This window comes from Acomys russatus, chromosome 22 (assembly GCF_903995435.1).
Source record: "Acomys russatus chromosome 22, mAcoRus1.1, whole genome shotgun sequence".
Lineage (NCBI taxonomy): Eukaryota > Metazoa > Chordata > Mammalia > Rodentia > Muridae > Acomys > Acomys russatus.
The window spans coordinates 40,440,761-40,457,467 of record NC_067158.1 but is presented as its reverse complement, the minus strand read 5'-3'; the positions used below and the strand labels follow the sequence as shown (position 1 = coordinate 40,457,467).

The 16,707-nt window shown below is 39.6% G+C and overlaps 1 pseudogene; it reads right to left on the bottom strand.

Annotated features, from left to right (window-relative positions):
• Positions 1–14,978, bottom strand: part of LOC127205742 (cytosolic beta-glucosidase-like) — a 220,130-nt pseudogene extending 205,152 nt beyond the window's left edge.
• Between the last annotated feature and the right edge of the window lie 1,729 nt (positions 14,979–16,707).

Below are 16,707 nucleotides of genomic sequence, written 5' to 3'. Positions count from 1 at the left end.
ATCATCTAACAGCAAGGGTTGGAAATTGCCCCTCCCCCATCCTGCCTGCAGTTTTTTCCTTTATAAACCCTGTTCCCCTAAAGGGGCCACCATCTTCCCTCCTCACAATTTGAGCTTGAAATAAATGAGACTCCATGTAATTTGCATCTGGCTAATTCCTGGTGGTCTTTGAGGGTTTCACAACTTGGGCACTACACACCCCGGAGGAAAAAAACAGAAGATAAAAGCCAAAGAGCTAAAGATCTTCTTCTTCTCCATGCTGTCTTAATACCCTTCTTTTAAAGTCTCTCCTGTCTACTTAATCCCTGTCAGATGGTTTCTTTGTCGGCGTCTTTGCCTATTGTTACCTTTATTAAATACTGGGTACAGAAAGCTCTTGGATTGAAGGTGTATGCTAGGGCTGAGACACACCAAAATCACCTGTTTACAACAAGCAGAAAATTCTTGGATTAAAGTTGTGTGTTAGGGCTGAATCACAACAAAGCAGAAACATAGATTAATAATTCACAACCTCTGGATTCACAATGGGACCAAATATTCTGTAACACTTAGGTATTTTCATGGTATCCCAGATTTCCTGTATGTTTTACATTTGACATTTTCTTTGACTGATATATCTATTTCTTCTACTGTATCTTCTACACCTGAGAATCTATCTTCTATCTTTTGGATTCTTTTGGTGATGCTTGTGTCTGTTGTTCCTGTTCTGATGAATACATTTGAACACCCAGAAACAAACCCACACACTAACAGATACTTGGAGTTTTACAAATAAGCCAAAACTATACAATGGAAAAAAAAAGAAAGCATCTTCAACAAATGGTCCTGATCTAACTTGGTGTCTGCACGTAGGAGAATACAAATATGTTTATCACCTAGCACAAAACTCAATTCAAAGTGCATCAAAGACCTCAACATAAAGCCAGAAACAATAAGTCTAATAGAAGAGAAAGTGGGGAAGAGCCTTGAACTCTTTGGTATAGGAGACAACATCCTGAACAGAAGACTAGCAACTCAGGCTCTAAGATCAACAATTAACAAATGGAACTTCATGAAATCCAAAAGTTTCTGCAAGGCAAAGGACACTGTCAATAAATTTAAAAAAAAAAAAAATGGCAGCCCTCAGAATGGGAAAAGATCTTTACCAATCCTACATCAGACTGAGAGCTAATATACAAAATATATAAAGAACTCAAGAAAGTAAGCACCGCCAAACCAAATAGCTCAATTTTAAAAATAGGGTACTAAGCAAAACAGAATTCTCAACAGAGGAATCTCTAATGTACAAGAAGCACTTAAAGAAATGTTTAATATCCTTAGTTATCAAGAGAAATGCAAATCAAAACTTTAAGATTCCATCTTAACACCCTCCATCTTACATCCATCAGAATAGCCAAGATCAAAATCTCAAGTGACAGCTCAAGCTGGAGAGGATGTAGAGAAAGGGGAAGATGCCTCCATTGCTGGTGGGAGTGCAAACTTGTACAACCACCTTGAAAATCAATCTGGTGCTTTCTCAGAAAATTAAGAATAGTGATACTGCAAGACTCAGATATACCACCCCTGGGCATATACCCAAAAGATGCTCCATCATACCAGAAGGATACTTGCTTAACTATATTCATAGCAGCTTTATTTGTAATAGCCAGAAACTGGAACCAACCTAAATGCCCCTCAACAGAAAAATGGATAAAGAAAATGTGATGCATTTACACAATGGAATACTACTCAGCTATTAAATACAAAGATACCATGCAATTTGCAGGCAAATGGATGGGACCAGAGAAGATCATCCTGATTAAGGTAACCCAGATCCAGAAATACAGGTATGGTATCTACCTACTTATAAGAGGATATTAACCATAAAGAACAGGATAGTCAGCCGGGCATGGTAGCGCATGCCTTTAATCCTAGCACTCGGGAGGCAGAGGCAGGCGAATTGCTGTGAGTTCGAGGCCAGCCTGGTCTACAAAGTGAGTCCAGGATGGCCAAGGCTACACAGAGAGACCCTGTCTCAAAAAACCAAAAAAAAAAAAAAAAAAAAAAAAAAAGAACAGGATAGTCATGCTACAATCCACAGATCTAAAGAACCCAAGGAGGGTCCAAGGAGGGATGCTTGAATCTCACTCAGAAGGGGAAATAAAATAGGCATCTGAAGTATATGGAAGGAGGGAATTGTGTGGGAGATGGATAGAGGGTAACACGGATGGAGATCAGATTTGGGGAGATGGGAAAGGTGAGGAAGGACCAGGAGAGAGAATGAAAATTGGGTAGGGGGGCATCTCTGGGACAGGGGCATCTCTGAGACATCTCTGGGGATCTATGGAAGTGACTCTAACTGAGACTTCTAGCAGGGGTGAATGTGGAGCCAGAATTGCTTTCTCCTACAGCCAGGTGGACTTCCAGTGGAGGGAGAGGTGCACCAATCTATCCGCAAAACCATAGACTCAAAATTTGTCTCACCTACAAGAAGTGTAGGAATAAAGATAGAGCAGAGGTTGAGGGAATGACAAACCAGTGACTGGCCCAACTTGAGACCCACCTCATGGGAGAGTGCCAACCCCTGAGACTACTAATGATACTCTGCTGTTTGCAGACAGAAGCCTAACATAACTGTCTTCTGAGAGGCTTCACCGAGCAACCTATGGAAACAGATCCTGAGACCCACAGTCAAACAATAGGCTGAGAGAACATTGTGGAAGAGAGGGAGGAAGGATTGACCAAGCTAGACGGGTCAAGGAAACCACAAGATGACCTACAGAGTAAATGAACCTCAATTTATGGAGACTCACAGAGAATGAACAACCAACCAAAGAGGTTTGGACCTAGACCCTACACATATGAAGCAGATGGGTAGCTTGGCCATCATGTGGGTCCACTAACAATGGGAATAGAGAGTGTCTTTGTCTCTGTTGCCTTCCCCTAGCTGTTCTTCCTTGTCTGGCCTCACTGGAAGGGGATGCACTTAGTCCTGTTGTGATTTGAGGTGGTAGGGTGGGTTGGTACCCATTGGGTACCTCCACTTCTCAGAGAAGAAGGGGAGATGGGGGAGGCGGGCAGGAGGATGGGACTAGAGAAGAGGAGGGAGGAGCCTGAGATCAGGCTGTAAAGTGATTAAATACATACATATAAACATACATACATACATACATACATACATACATACACACACATACATACATACATACATACATACATACATACATATATAAAGGAGGGAAAAAGAACATAAGATATCTTTCCCCCTTCCCCCTGCCTACCACGCCCCCCGCCCCCACTTATTAGGTCACTTTGCTCTATATTCTTTCTCTTAATACAAAGAAATGACAGGGAGCTGCTGCGACTTCAGCAGTAAGTCTAAGTGGGAAACAGTTGCCTAGCCTCCTCATTTGGCTCTCTAGGACCAAGGCAGCTTTAAGCTACCTATGGTCCTAACTAGTACCTGCCTGCCTCCATGACTCCAAGTGTGTAGGCCAGGTCTCATATAAGGAATCTTACCCAATCTTCATCCCCTCAGAAGACATCTGAACTAGAAACTTTGTTTTTGTTTGCTCCCCCAGCCCTGGGATTTTGAAGGGACTGTCTTAACTCTTTTTCTTTTAATACTCCCACTGTAGCTAGGAATGGCCATGGTGCTATAGGTATCCTGGTGTTATGGCAACTGAAGTATGCTTTACATGGTGGCTATCTTGCCTGATGAAGCACTTCTTCAGACCTGAAGCCATACTCTCCCCGCTTAAGGTCCTATCTCCTAATAGAGTTCATTTAAGTGGTAATCACTGTGCCAGTGCCTTTTTTTTTTTTTTTTTTTTTTTTTTTTTTTTTTTGGTGCCTGTATAAGTCATCATTACTTGGGGCTTTCTCATTTCTCCTTCCACATCCTTACCCTAACACTGGGGTCCATAAAAACATCAGAACCTTTTCTTTAGTGTTCCTTCAGCAGTGAACAAAACCCACATCTGTGGTGATCTATAGGGTCCTGCGCTTATATATTAGTCATGTGCATGCTTACTGTGATTAAATATCTGATATAAATCAGTGCTTCTTAAACTTTTTCCACGCTCAAATCCTTTTAGTCCAATTAGCCCAAGAAAGTTTGTGTGACCTTAAATTTTATATACATATAAACAAATCACCTTCATAAATATATGTGTATATAGATATATTCGAAGCATTTATTGATAATGCAACCATTCTTAATTTTAACATTTATTAAAGACAAAATCCAATTTGCATGCTAATGAGATGGATGTGCTTGTTGATTTTACACAAAGAATTAAATCTCTTCTTCGAGTTGATAATGTAGGAAGTAGAGCATCTCTGCTTGGTTTTATAATTGTTAACACCGAGAATGACACTTTATATAACAAATAGAACAAAACAGAAAAAGTATATTCAAGACCATTTCGTAAATTTTTGGCAACTCTTCCACAATTCCAAGCCAAAATTCATCAAAGGACATTTTTTTAAAACTCAAATGAACAGTTAAAACAGTAATTTTTAGAAATTAACTTTCTAACACAATATATTTCAAATATATACTAACTTGATACATGCTAAGAAATGATGTAAAAAATATCAACAATCTTTGTTTTCTCTATTAAATGACTGTGCCTCTCTAGGCCAGAGAACTTAGTATTTATAGATAAAAATCACTGTGGCACTGACAAAGTCAGATCTGAGTTTAGGTGCTTCAGACAGTGTTTGTTGGTGTTTTCTGGTATTACGACACGTGTGTAGCACAAAATGCATACTTGTGTGTTTAGAGTAGAGGCTACAGTAAAGTCACAGGATACAACATGGGTGAGAGCTACCAGAAGCATCTTAGATTCATAATGCATTTGATTGTTTTAAAATTAAATTCTGGTCACTCTATATTCAGAGACCTTTCATTGTCCTTGTGTTATCCATGGCCTTTAGTCATGTGACTCTATATGGGAGCCATAACCTTTAGTGAAGAAGCTAAGACATGATAACCTATATGAGGGAAGACTTACTTTAGCTTGTAGTTTCAGGGTGTTCAGCTCATTTTTCTTGGCTCCATGCACCTAGACAGAACACAGAGTGGCAACAGTGTAAGGCATGTGGTGGAGGACCGCCTTCTCTCCCACATCGACAGGAGGCGGAGACTAAGATAAAAAAGATTCTGGGAGAAGAAGGTAGCCTCAAAGGTCACCCACAGTGATCTACTACCTAGAGCTAGTTTCTAGAATATTCTGAAATCACATCATGAGCTGGAGACCAAATATTTAATTGATGATCTGCCAGAGAAGATTTTATATTCAAATTTTACCAGGACATGTGCTTCTATAGGCTAGAAATGGAGCAGGAAAATTTGGTGCTTTTTCTAGTTATTTTCTATGCTTCTGTTCTCAATGTCATCTTCTTGATTGTAGACACAGGTTTGTTTTGATTTTATGTTTGATGCTGCTTGACTCCAGTAGTTTGGTGATACCTGGCAAGTCAGTTTTCCAACCTCTGCAGAGTTTTCTGTCATCCTATTGGAATATTCCAGTTGCTATACCTCAAAAAATATAAGTAAATCAAATCTGAAATTCCCCTTTTTCACTTTGTCAGGAATGATATAACAAAGAGGCCAGAATTGACTCTGATCAAGGGAGTATTACCAGCAAGTATTATGGTGTAATCTATGGGGCTGACGACTCTTTATATGACTTCATATGGCAGCACCATACATCAAATGTATTTGTATTTAAAAATAAAAACAAACAGAATATACTTTTCACAACCAATTTTATACACTGGCCATTCATTAATATGACTCCAGAAGAAAGTTGCTGGTTTCAAGTAACAGCAAACTCAGCACAGTGACTGATGTGAGGGGGAGAAAGTGGTTCAGTTAAACGACAGACTATAAAGTAGAAGCTACTCTAGGCATGAATGAATAAAATACCATCAGTCAATGTGTCAGTCCTGCTGTGATCCTTCGGGCTGTCTCCTTTTCTTTGTGCCCTTCTCATCTGTAGGCAAACTTTATTAATAAACAAATAAATTTCATATTAGTGGGCCAGCCCATGTAAGACAAAAAATGGTGGCTTTCCCAGACTTTCATCTGTCTGATTATTGTAGACAATTTCTGACAATTCCTGAATCAATCCCTTTGGCCAAAGAGTCTGTTGTTCCAATTGCCTTCCTGTAAGTCATACTTGTTTGTTTGTCTTCATTTATTTCCCACAGCTAAAGAGTTGAGTTATTACTGACTGAGAATATATGTGAAAGGCAAAGTAAAAATCAGAAGCTATTGAAAAGTGAATTAAGACTGTGGATGCAACCTAAAATGTCAAGTAATTGGGGGCAACAAAGAACCAACCATGCCTTCCATTTGTCCAAGAAATCTTATATTTCTTATATTTATATCTTATATTTATAGCAGATAACATAGGTATTTTGAAGTAAAAGTTTTGAGAAAGACCTAGAAGTCATTGTGTTACATAATAAAGAATGAGTTAACACAGTAAGAAGATAAAATATGTATACACATGTACACACCTAAAATGGAAGTTCTTAAACACATCAATCAGGTACTAATGGGTATAACAAGAAAGAGCACAGTACAGTTACAATACAGAACATTAACACTTCATGTTTCTCAATGGACAGGTCATCTGGATAGAAAATTAATGAAAGTCTTTTAAACTTCAGCTAAAGTCTAGACTCAATGGCCCCCAACATATAACTAAAAGGTAAAGAATACAGATTCTTATCAGCTCCATAGAATATTCTGTAATCTGAAGAAGACTCACAGCCTAGTAAGTATTTTCATTCACCACAATGAGGTACAAACCATTAACCATGGATTAATAGCTAGTTCATAGATATACGGAAATAAACCAAACAGACTGTAGAAACACCAGAAGCCTAGTGGATAACAAAATTAAATGGGAAAATTTAAATCCTTCTATAGACAAATGAAAATAAAACCACAACATACCAAAAGCTATGAGACACAGAAAAAAAGTTTCTTGGAAATGGGGAGTTTATAGAAATAAATTCCTACATCAAAAGGACAAAAGGCCTCCATTAGACAGTATACAGTTGTATCTTAAGTAACCAGGAAAAGAAGAATGAAATAAATGAACAATCAGTAAAAAGAAGGAAAGAAAACAATCAAACAGAATTAAGTGGGATAATCAAAAATTTTATTTTAAAATTAAGAGTAAGGGTTGGCTTTTTAGAAAGATTCACAAAGTGAACAAAAATTTAGCTGGTTTAAGACCAAAAAAAGTGGACAGGAAAAAGAGAGAGATGAGAGAGAGAGAGAGAGAGAGAGAGAGAGAGAGAGAGAGAGAGAGAGAGAGAGCGCACAAAGAGAACGCAAATAAAATCAGAAATAATTAAAAGACACACTAAAACTGATGCAACAGAAATACAAGATTAGCAATTATATATCAACGGACTGGATATCTCAAAAGAAACAGATGAAATATCTAAGAAAATACAACAATCAATATTGAATTATGAAGAGACAGAAAATCCAAGGAGGGTAAGAAAGTGGAATCTTCTATACAGCAGATAGCAGAATCAAGAAGTGCAAAACTCAAATTGTAGAGTGAAAGAAAAATTTGCTAACTGTAGGTCAGAAGAGTTAATGTCTAAACCATGCAAGAACTCAAGCTCAGCAGTAAGAAAAAGAGCCCACCTAATTAAGAAAAGGGCAAAGCACCTGCATAGGTGCGTCTCAGAAGATGAAAAACAGCCAATAAGCATATGGAAAGATGTATAACACAGCAACCCTCACTTGTTAAAATGGCTATTATGAAAAAGCCAAAAGATTGTGTTGTTAGAAAATGGAGATAATTTTTGTCCTCTTGGTGGAAATATAAATTAGTCAACCATTATAAAAGTAGCACAGACGTTTATGCAGCAATTTGAAGGAGAGCTACCATAGGATTCAGCAGTCCCACTCACTACTGAGTAGTATATGTCCAATGCAAAGGAAATCAAGATGGTCAAGAGAACTCTGCCTTACTGTGTTTAATGTAGCATTGTTTGCAATGGCCAACATACAGAATCAGCCATGTGTGGGTAGAGATTATCTTTTAAGTAAACTGCTTCCCAATCTTAAGGAGATTCTTCCATTTACTATGACATACATAGTGGGCTTTATGTTAGGCAGCAAACACACACACACACACACACACACACAATTGTGTCACAATTACTCATTGACAGAATGACAGCTACTAGAAGCTGGTGTGGCTAAGATAGGTGGAGAGATGGGAAGGGATAAAAATACAGGTAAGTAAAATCCAAGAATCTATTATTATAAACTAAGGTGATTATAGCTAATAAAAATATTCTTGAAGAATTCTAAGGGTGAATTTTAAATATATTCACACACACACACACACGCACACACACACGCACACGCACACGCGCACATGCACACGCACGCGCACACGCACACGCGCACGCACACACACACGCACACACGCACACGCGCACACACACCTAAAGCACCTACATAAGCATGTTGTTCATGAGAATTATAAATTTACCTGTCAATTTTAAAGTAGAATGATAAAAAGAAATTTGCACATGAATTACAATTTTTCTTTACCTTTGACTGTCTTAATGATCACAGGTCCACTTTGTTTTTTCATGGCTGCTTCATGTGTTACAAAATTAAGGAAAATTTCTTTACCATCAACAAATTGTTCAAACATCTCCTCACTGTAACTACTTCCTATGATAAAAAGCCATAATAGTAGTGAATTGCTGTTGAATAAATTAGCCTAAACAAGAGCACAGAAACCTCAAATATCATATCACTATTCCTAAAAGTAAGTTTGGGGACAAGGTACAGGCTAGCCTCCTTACAGATTTGAAAAAACAAAAAAACAAACAAAGTAGTTAGTATCAGGGACTGAAACAGAACATCCAAAAACAGGATTGCAAGGAGCCAGAATAGAACTTCCTGAAATATGACTGTACGGACCAGAATCTGAACTCCGTATCTGCCTTTTGCATGAGTATTACTTTGAGCTGATTATTTTAAGAAACAGCATACTAAGGAGAAGCTTTGAGAAGGAAAGCATCTGTCTTTCAGAAGGGGAGTAATTTGCAGTTGTAAAGGAAGTCACCAGTTGTGAAAGTCTTTCTCTCTAAGTACCAAAGACAAGAGATCTACTCTAAATTACCCGGATTCCCCTTTGTACTTTGTGTGGGTGCATGTGTGATGGGAGCAAGGACAGTCAGGGGACAGCCTGCAGTAGTTGGGTTCGGCCTCTCCTTCCACCCTGAGTTCCAGGGATCAAATTAAAGTCACCAAGTCACTTTCACTGGCTCAAGAGATGCTTCTTAGTACAGAAAGTACTGAGTTGAATTTGCAGATGAACCCTATTCTTATGTACATATTACCTATTATTTTCCAAACCAGGCACTCCATACTCCTTTTTATATTACTTAAAGTGATATATTTCTATTACTTAATGTACTATAATAAACTGATTACATTGCTTTTCTTACTAATAATTGCAAGTCCTTGTTGATGTTATTGTGGTGTTAAATATAGTATTTGTAAACCTTTCAAACATTTTTTTTAATCACAATGACTATGACTATTACTCCAAATACTTGAGAACAGAGAATCGTAGGAAGTGAGTTAGCGTCCTGCCTGCAGTTGCAAAGTGACCAGTGTCCTTATGCTCCAACTACCATTACGACTTCCTCTCCACGTTGAACTCACCTCCAAGCTCTGAGCCAAAATAATCTTTTCTTTCCTTAAATTGCTCTTGTCAGTTGTTTTATCGCACCAAGGGGGAAGAGACTAATGCAGTCCCTGCCTGTATTTTTTTCCTATTAAAAGCCTTCTGCCTGGTTTCCTACAATGGAGTTTGTGTTCAACAGGATTCCATCTTCCCACTTACCAGTCTTTTAGTAAACACAATTCCTACCAACTCTGGATCCTGGCATCTTGGCCGTCAAGCAGGGTCCAGGCCTTCACATGGGACCATGATGAGGTCATGAAGTAAATCCTGGACACAAGCATGAGTTCTTTCCTATTACTGGATAACTCTAAGTCAAAACTCCCCAGGAACAGTTAAAACATGGTTCAGAAACCTTGGAGAGATTATCTGAGGTTTACAACATAAATTTGGCCAGATATAGTTGTACATGTCTGTAATTCCAGCACTCAAATGGCTAGAGAAGTTTGATTGCAGGATTGAGGCCATTCAGGATTATACAACATATATGTATGTGTGTGAGTATGTGTGAGTGTGTGTGTGTGTGTGTGTGTGTGCGTGTGTGCATGCACATGCTCACATGTGTCTGTATATGTGTACGCATACACACATGTAGTGAGAATTCTAGAATTTTGGGTTTTTTTTCTTTTTTTGGAATTTTGGTTTCTTTAAAAAACACAGAACTTCCCCTAGGTCTAGGGGAATAGGGTGAAAGTGGGAGGGAGGGAGGAACAGGTGGATACAAGTGTTGGGATAACAATTGAGTTATAATATGAATAAATTAATAAAAGAAAAAAACACAGAACTTTTCATTTTAATCCCAGGTGTGGTGATATGGAGCTTCTTCATAGCAGCTGACTATGATTTGGCTCATGCTCTCGTGTAGGTGTGGTTTTGTCAGCTTGCAGATTGTTTCTGCGATTGTGTGATGTTTGGAATTCTGGGAATTTTTCAGAAGGTATATAAATGCTACAGCCCCAATAGGTGGTGTTAGTAGTCGTCGTTTGTTCAGGAGGTTGATTGCAAGTTGTTAGTAGTCATGCTCAAAGAAGAAATAAGAAGAAAGAAATTAGATCCCAGGGTCTCTATCTTTCTCTCTCCCTGCTAAATTTCTTTCTTTCCTATCTAGTGACAAGGAGTGAAACCAGGGGGATAAAAAGGTGGGCAAAAGAGGAGCACACAAAATAGCAAAGACCAGCTACAAGCAAAGAAGAAAGAAATTAGATTCAAGGATCTCTCTCTATATATCTTTTTCACTCTATCTTTTTTTTCTCTCCTATCTAGTGATAGGGATAGTGACAGGCACATATATATGCCTTTCTTTTGTCAGAAATATTCCAATCCTGGTTTATTCTGCCCAAGAACTGCAAGCTAACAAGAGGATGTGCATGCGTGCATGTGTGCTTGCTTGCGTGTGTGCATGTATGTGTGTTTGACATATTTATGTACACACGCATACACATATATCACATGAAAAGCAATTTGGATGGTGAAATTAGTGAGTCAGGTTGGGAAGAAGAAGAAAGAAGAAGAGGAAGAGGAAGAAGAGGAGAAGGAGGAGGAGGAAGAAGAAGACACTAGAGAAACCATTCTAGGAGCTAAAATAAAACTAGGAAAGTACATAAGAAAAAAGAAGTTATCTTTGAAGGAAGCGTTGTCTTGGAAATATTTTAAGAGTGCTCTGTAATTTCAAGTTATCTGCTATATAGGCTTGCTTTTGCCTTTGAGTTATGATGGTTCTGGGGCAATACTGACTGGAAAAAACTGGAAGATCCTTCGAACTTTCCTAGATCTAAATGGAGGATAAATATAAACTCAGCTGCCATAGTATAAGTCCACTGATACAGACCCACAACACATCAAACAAGCCATATTTTAACTCACAAACATGCAGTAGCAACAAGAATAATCAGATGATCAGGATCCCCAGCAAACCCAGCCAGGAGCCCAGGCCAAGCAAGGCAAGATGCCCACACTAGATGGATGCTCTTTTGTGCATGCTTCGCTTTGCACCAGAGCTAAAAGTACTCTGTCCTGGATATTGTACCCTAGACATCACTATGATCCCTGGGTAGCCTTCCCCAAAAGAATGAGAACACATCTCAGACTGTTTCAGATATTCCCTCCTTTTGTTAGGATACTGCATTTCTGATCTATTCTGCTCAAGAACTGCAAACAACCCGGAGAACAAATATGTGCTAGATCATCCAAGGTAATCCACAAGCTTTATCCTGAAAACTCCTGTTCCAAAGTCCCACTCAGCCTCTATGTGCTTACGCCTAAGAGGCACTGAACCTATCTATGTAAGGTAAAGAACTGCCTTTGATGGGGACAAAACCACAAGTGATATGATGAACCATCATATATAAGGTAGTTTATAAATGACCAATATTGGTTTTAGAGACTAGGAACTTGAGGATCAAAAAGTCAAGTGTTTTCAGATTTTGTGCCTTGTGGGGCTCACTTTCTCATGGACGGTGACGTTTTCTCATTCTTTTTCTGGCTCTCTTTATGTGGGAGAAAGGTATCCATGAGCCCATACACACTTTCTGTTGGGTTTTGCTTTATTTAGAGATAGTGTTGCCCCAGGCCACGCTGAGATTACATGCTGCTGCGCCTTAACCAATTCCAGGATGTTCCTTTGTTTATTTGTAATATTGATGCCAGACATCAGACTTAGGGTATCCCACACACTGGTCACAATCTACCACTGAGCTCCTGCCATGGTTCCTTAATGTAGCTTTGTGACGAGCATGAAACAAAGGACCCAGACAAGATATGCTCAGTTCCTGATGCAGAGAAACATGTGAGACGGTCTTATTTTAAGTGATTATATTTTGATGCTGCTTGTTATACACAAATAGTTGCCTAATACATTGCTTGAGACCTAATCTTAGATATCAGCCAAATCGAGTACCCTCAGAGACAGATCACCTCACTCAGCAACCAACAATCATGCAACACTTTTATATTTCACTTGCAGTAGAAGCCAAAACATTAAAATCAAGTGCCACAGGAGACAACTTCCTGAACAGAACACCAACGGCCCAGGCCTTAATGTCAACCATTAATAAATGGGACCTCATGAGGCTGAGAAGCTTCTGTAAGGCAGGAGACACTGTCAAGAGAACAAAGCGACAGCTTACAGACTGGGAAAAAATCTTCACCAACCCTACATCTGACAAAGGTCTAATATCCAAAATATATAAAGAACTCAAGAAATTAAACACCACCAAACCAAATAACCCAATTGAGAAATGGGGCTTGGAACTAAACAGAGAATTCTCAACAGAGGAGTATCAAATGGCTGAGAAACACTTAAAGAAATGCTCAACCTCCTTAGTCATCAGGAAAATGCAAATCAAAACAACTCTGAGATTCCATCTTACACCCATCAGAATGGCTAAGATCAAAAATTCAAGTGACACCACATGCTGGCGAGGATGTGGGGAGAGAGGAACACTCCTTCATTGCTGGTGGGAATGCAAACTAGTACAGCCACTTTGGAAATCTATCTGGTGCTATCTCAGAAAAATGGGAATAGGGCTTCCTCAAGACCCAGCTATTCCACTCCTTGGAATATACCCAGAAGATGCTCCAGCACACAACAAGAAACTTTGCTCAACCATGTTCATAGCAGCCTTATTCATAATAGCCAGAACATGGAAACAGCCTAAGTGTCCCTCAGTAGAAGAGTGGATAAAGAAACTGTGGTACATATACACTATGGAATACTACTCAGCTATTAAAAACAAGGAATTCCCGAAATTTGTGGATAAATGGATTGAGCTAGAAATGATCATAATGAGTGAGTTAACCCAGAAGCAGAAAGACTCAAATGGTATATACTCACTTATATCTGCATACTAGCCCAAGGGGCATGTCCCACAAAAGCCTTCACTTACCAGGAAACTGGGACAGAGGGGAAGGCATCCTATTGGGACTCTAAATGAGAGACGCATGGGAGAACAGCAAAATAAAAAGATCCAGAGGGTCCTAGAAATCTACAAGTAGAACAATATGATAGGCAGATTTGGGCCCAGGGGTCCCGCTCAAACTAAGGCACCAGCCAAGGACAATACAGGAGGTAAACTTTAAACCCCTTCCCAGATCTAGCCAATGGTCAGAATATTCTCCACAGTTGAGTGGAGAGTGTGATACGACTTTCTCACGTACTCTGGTGCCTCACATTTGACCATGTCCCCTGGAGGGGGAGACCTGGTGGCACTCAGAGGAAGGACAGCAAGTAGCCAAGAAGAGACTTGATACCCTATGAGAATATATAGGGGGACGTAATCCCCCTCAGGAACAGTCATAGGGGAGGGGAATAATGGGAAAATGGGGGGGGGGAGGAATGGGAGGATACAAGGGATGGGATAAACATTGAGATGTAACAAGAATAAATTAATAAAAAAAAAAAAAAGAAAGAAAGAAAAATAAATAAAAAAAAATAAAATCAAGTGCCAATGTGGTCCTAAATGATCAGCATTGCTGTTTATTGTCTGAGTTGATCCACTGGAGTTTCTAATATCTTTGCTTCAAAATGGCCTCTTGGAAAAAAAAAAATGGCCTCTTGGTCATACTGGAACATGAACCCATGTGCCATCTTTCAGAGTCTCCGCCTTGCACTTTCACCTGAGGCTTCCTCCAGACACTTACGTTGTGGTGGTTTAAAGGAAATGTCCCCAATAGCCTTGGGCATTTGAATGTGTGGTCCCAAGTCGGTGGTGGCACAGTTTGGGTAGGCTGAGGAAGTGTATCCCTGGGGACTGGCTTTGAGACTTAAATGATTCCCACCAGTTCTCAGTTTCCTGTCTCAGCTTCCCTCTTGAGGGTACAGGTATGAGCCCTCAGGCCTTCCGTCATCATGTTACAGCACCTTGGACTCCTACTACTGTGGAACCATAAGCCCAAATAAACTCGTTCTTCTGTGTGTTACCCTGGTCACAGTCGTTTATCACAACAATAGAAAAGTGAGTCATGTATGTGGTCTCTGTTTGGTCTCTGCTCAGAGGTGTCTTTATCAGTGAGCCCTTCACTGACCAACTTATGGAAAGAAGTAATTATTAGTCCATTGTACTATTTATCTACCTTTCCTACGTTGTTTCCTCTCCACTTACCACAGCTGACCAATGCCTTCACGTGCACATTTCTGCCTTGTCCTCCACTCTCTACCAAAATGAAAACCCCAGGAAAGAACGGCCTGAAGGATTTGCGGTAGAACCGAGCTGAACATTCGGTGAACAGGCAGCACAGACTTGCTAAACCCATGGATGTACTTGTGGTCCTCGAGCAGCCGAACTGGTGCATGTGTCAGCTGTAAACATTCCATGGGGGGAACTGAGGATGAGGCAGGGTTTTAGTCAGAAACTGTGCAGTACATTACACACAACCAACCAGAGGATTACGAATTACCATTAACAACCCACTATTGGTTAGAAGACAGAGCAAAATTGTAATTCAGTGCTATTATAAACTTGTAATTTTTCACATGAAGAAAAAAAAAAGCTCTTCCATAATCACAGACTGTACCCCTAACCTTGGGTAATCATCTTGCAAATGCATGTGATTAGTCACATTGGGTAATGGGAAAAGGAGTGCCAGGAGCTGGGGCGGCACAATCCATCACCCACACAGGGGAAATAACTCAAATCTTGTGCCCTCCTAATGGTGGGTCAGTAGCATCAATTCTGTATTTGAAGGGCAATCCAAACCAAATTCCCTAAAGTGCACCAAAATTTAGATAACTCCTCTCTGCTAAAAGTAGCATTATCTAGCAAAACAACAGATTTAGCATTAAGACAATTTGTAGCAGTTGGGAAAGCAAGGGAATTAAAAGCATAAAAACAAATGGCCCAAGACAATCTCAGTGGTTTAAAAGAAGTCCTGACTATATAGCTCTATCTGTTTAAGGGAACAGTGTTGTATCAAAATGGTATGAAACCTTGCTCATTGCTACACAGAACCTAGTCACCTGTTTGAAATTGTTCTACAGTACAGGAAGTATAAATTGAAACCAGGTAGAAAGGTGAGTTATGCTGCCCCACATGGAGTCATTGTTGCTACAGTTCTGTGATGCAATCAGTGTTTTAAGGTTAGAAATCTGTGGGAGGCACCCTCTCAGAAATAGAATGCAAAATTGCATCAAGGACCAAGATTTATCAGGAATACAAAAATAAATAAATAAGGTTGCACAAAAACACAAAAGAGGACAGAATGGCTTGCCTGTCAAGGGAAAGAATGTTGTGTGTGTGCCTGCATAACCATATCCAAGTGAGAAAGTGAGTTTCTCTCTCTGTCTCTGTCTCTGTCTCTCTGTCTCTGTCTCTGTCTCTCTGTCTCTGTCTCTCTGTCTCTCTGTCTCTCTGTCTCTGTCTCTGTCTGTCTCTGTCTCTGTCTCTGTCTCTGTCTCTCTCTCTCTCTCTCTCTCTCTCTCTCTCTCTCTGGGTGTCTGTGTGTGGTGTGTGTGTCTTTCTGTGTGGTAGATGTGCATCTGTGCTTGTGGTATGTGTACGTAAGTGTGTGTGTGTGTGTGTGAGTGTGGGTGTGGGTGTGCATATGTTATAATACTTCACTTTAAAAAGGGCCCAATTTTAAAAAAATAAAGGATTCTCACTCAGGATAGTGGAAAAGATAATAAAAAAGGCACAGAACCACTTTAAGTGAATTTAAGTCTCCAAGACCAAGCAAATTACATCCTGAGAAGCTGAGGGAATTTGGAGATCAAATCACCACACTGTTATTTAGGATGAAGAATGGTATAGAAGCCAGAAACTGGAAGGAGCCTTATGCTGCTGCTTTTTACATGGTATGAAATATATAACACTTTAAAGGGATAGACATAAGCACCATTGAAGACAAATGCACTTTAAACACCTGGGCAACTGTTTCTGCAGTGTGATGGTTTGTGTTGGTTGTCAACATGACAGGCTCCACCGTCACACTGGAGACAGATCTCTGCATGTGTTGGTGAAGGGTTATCTCGAATAGATTAACTGAG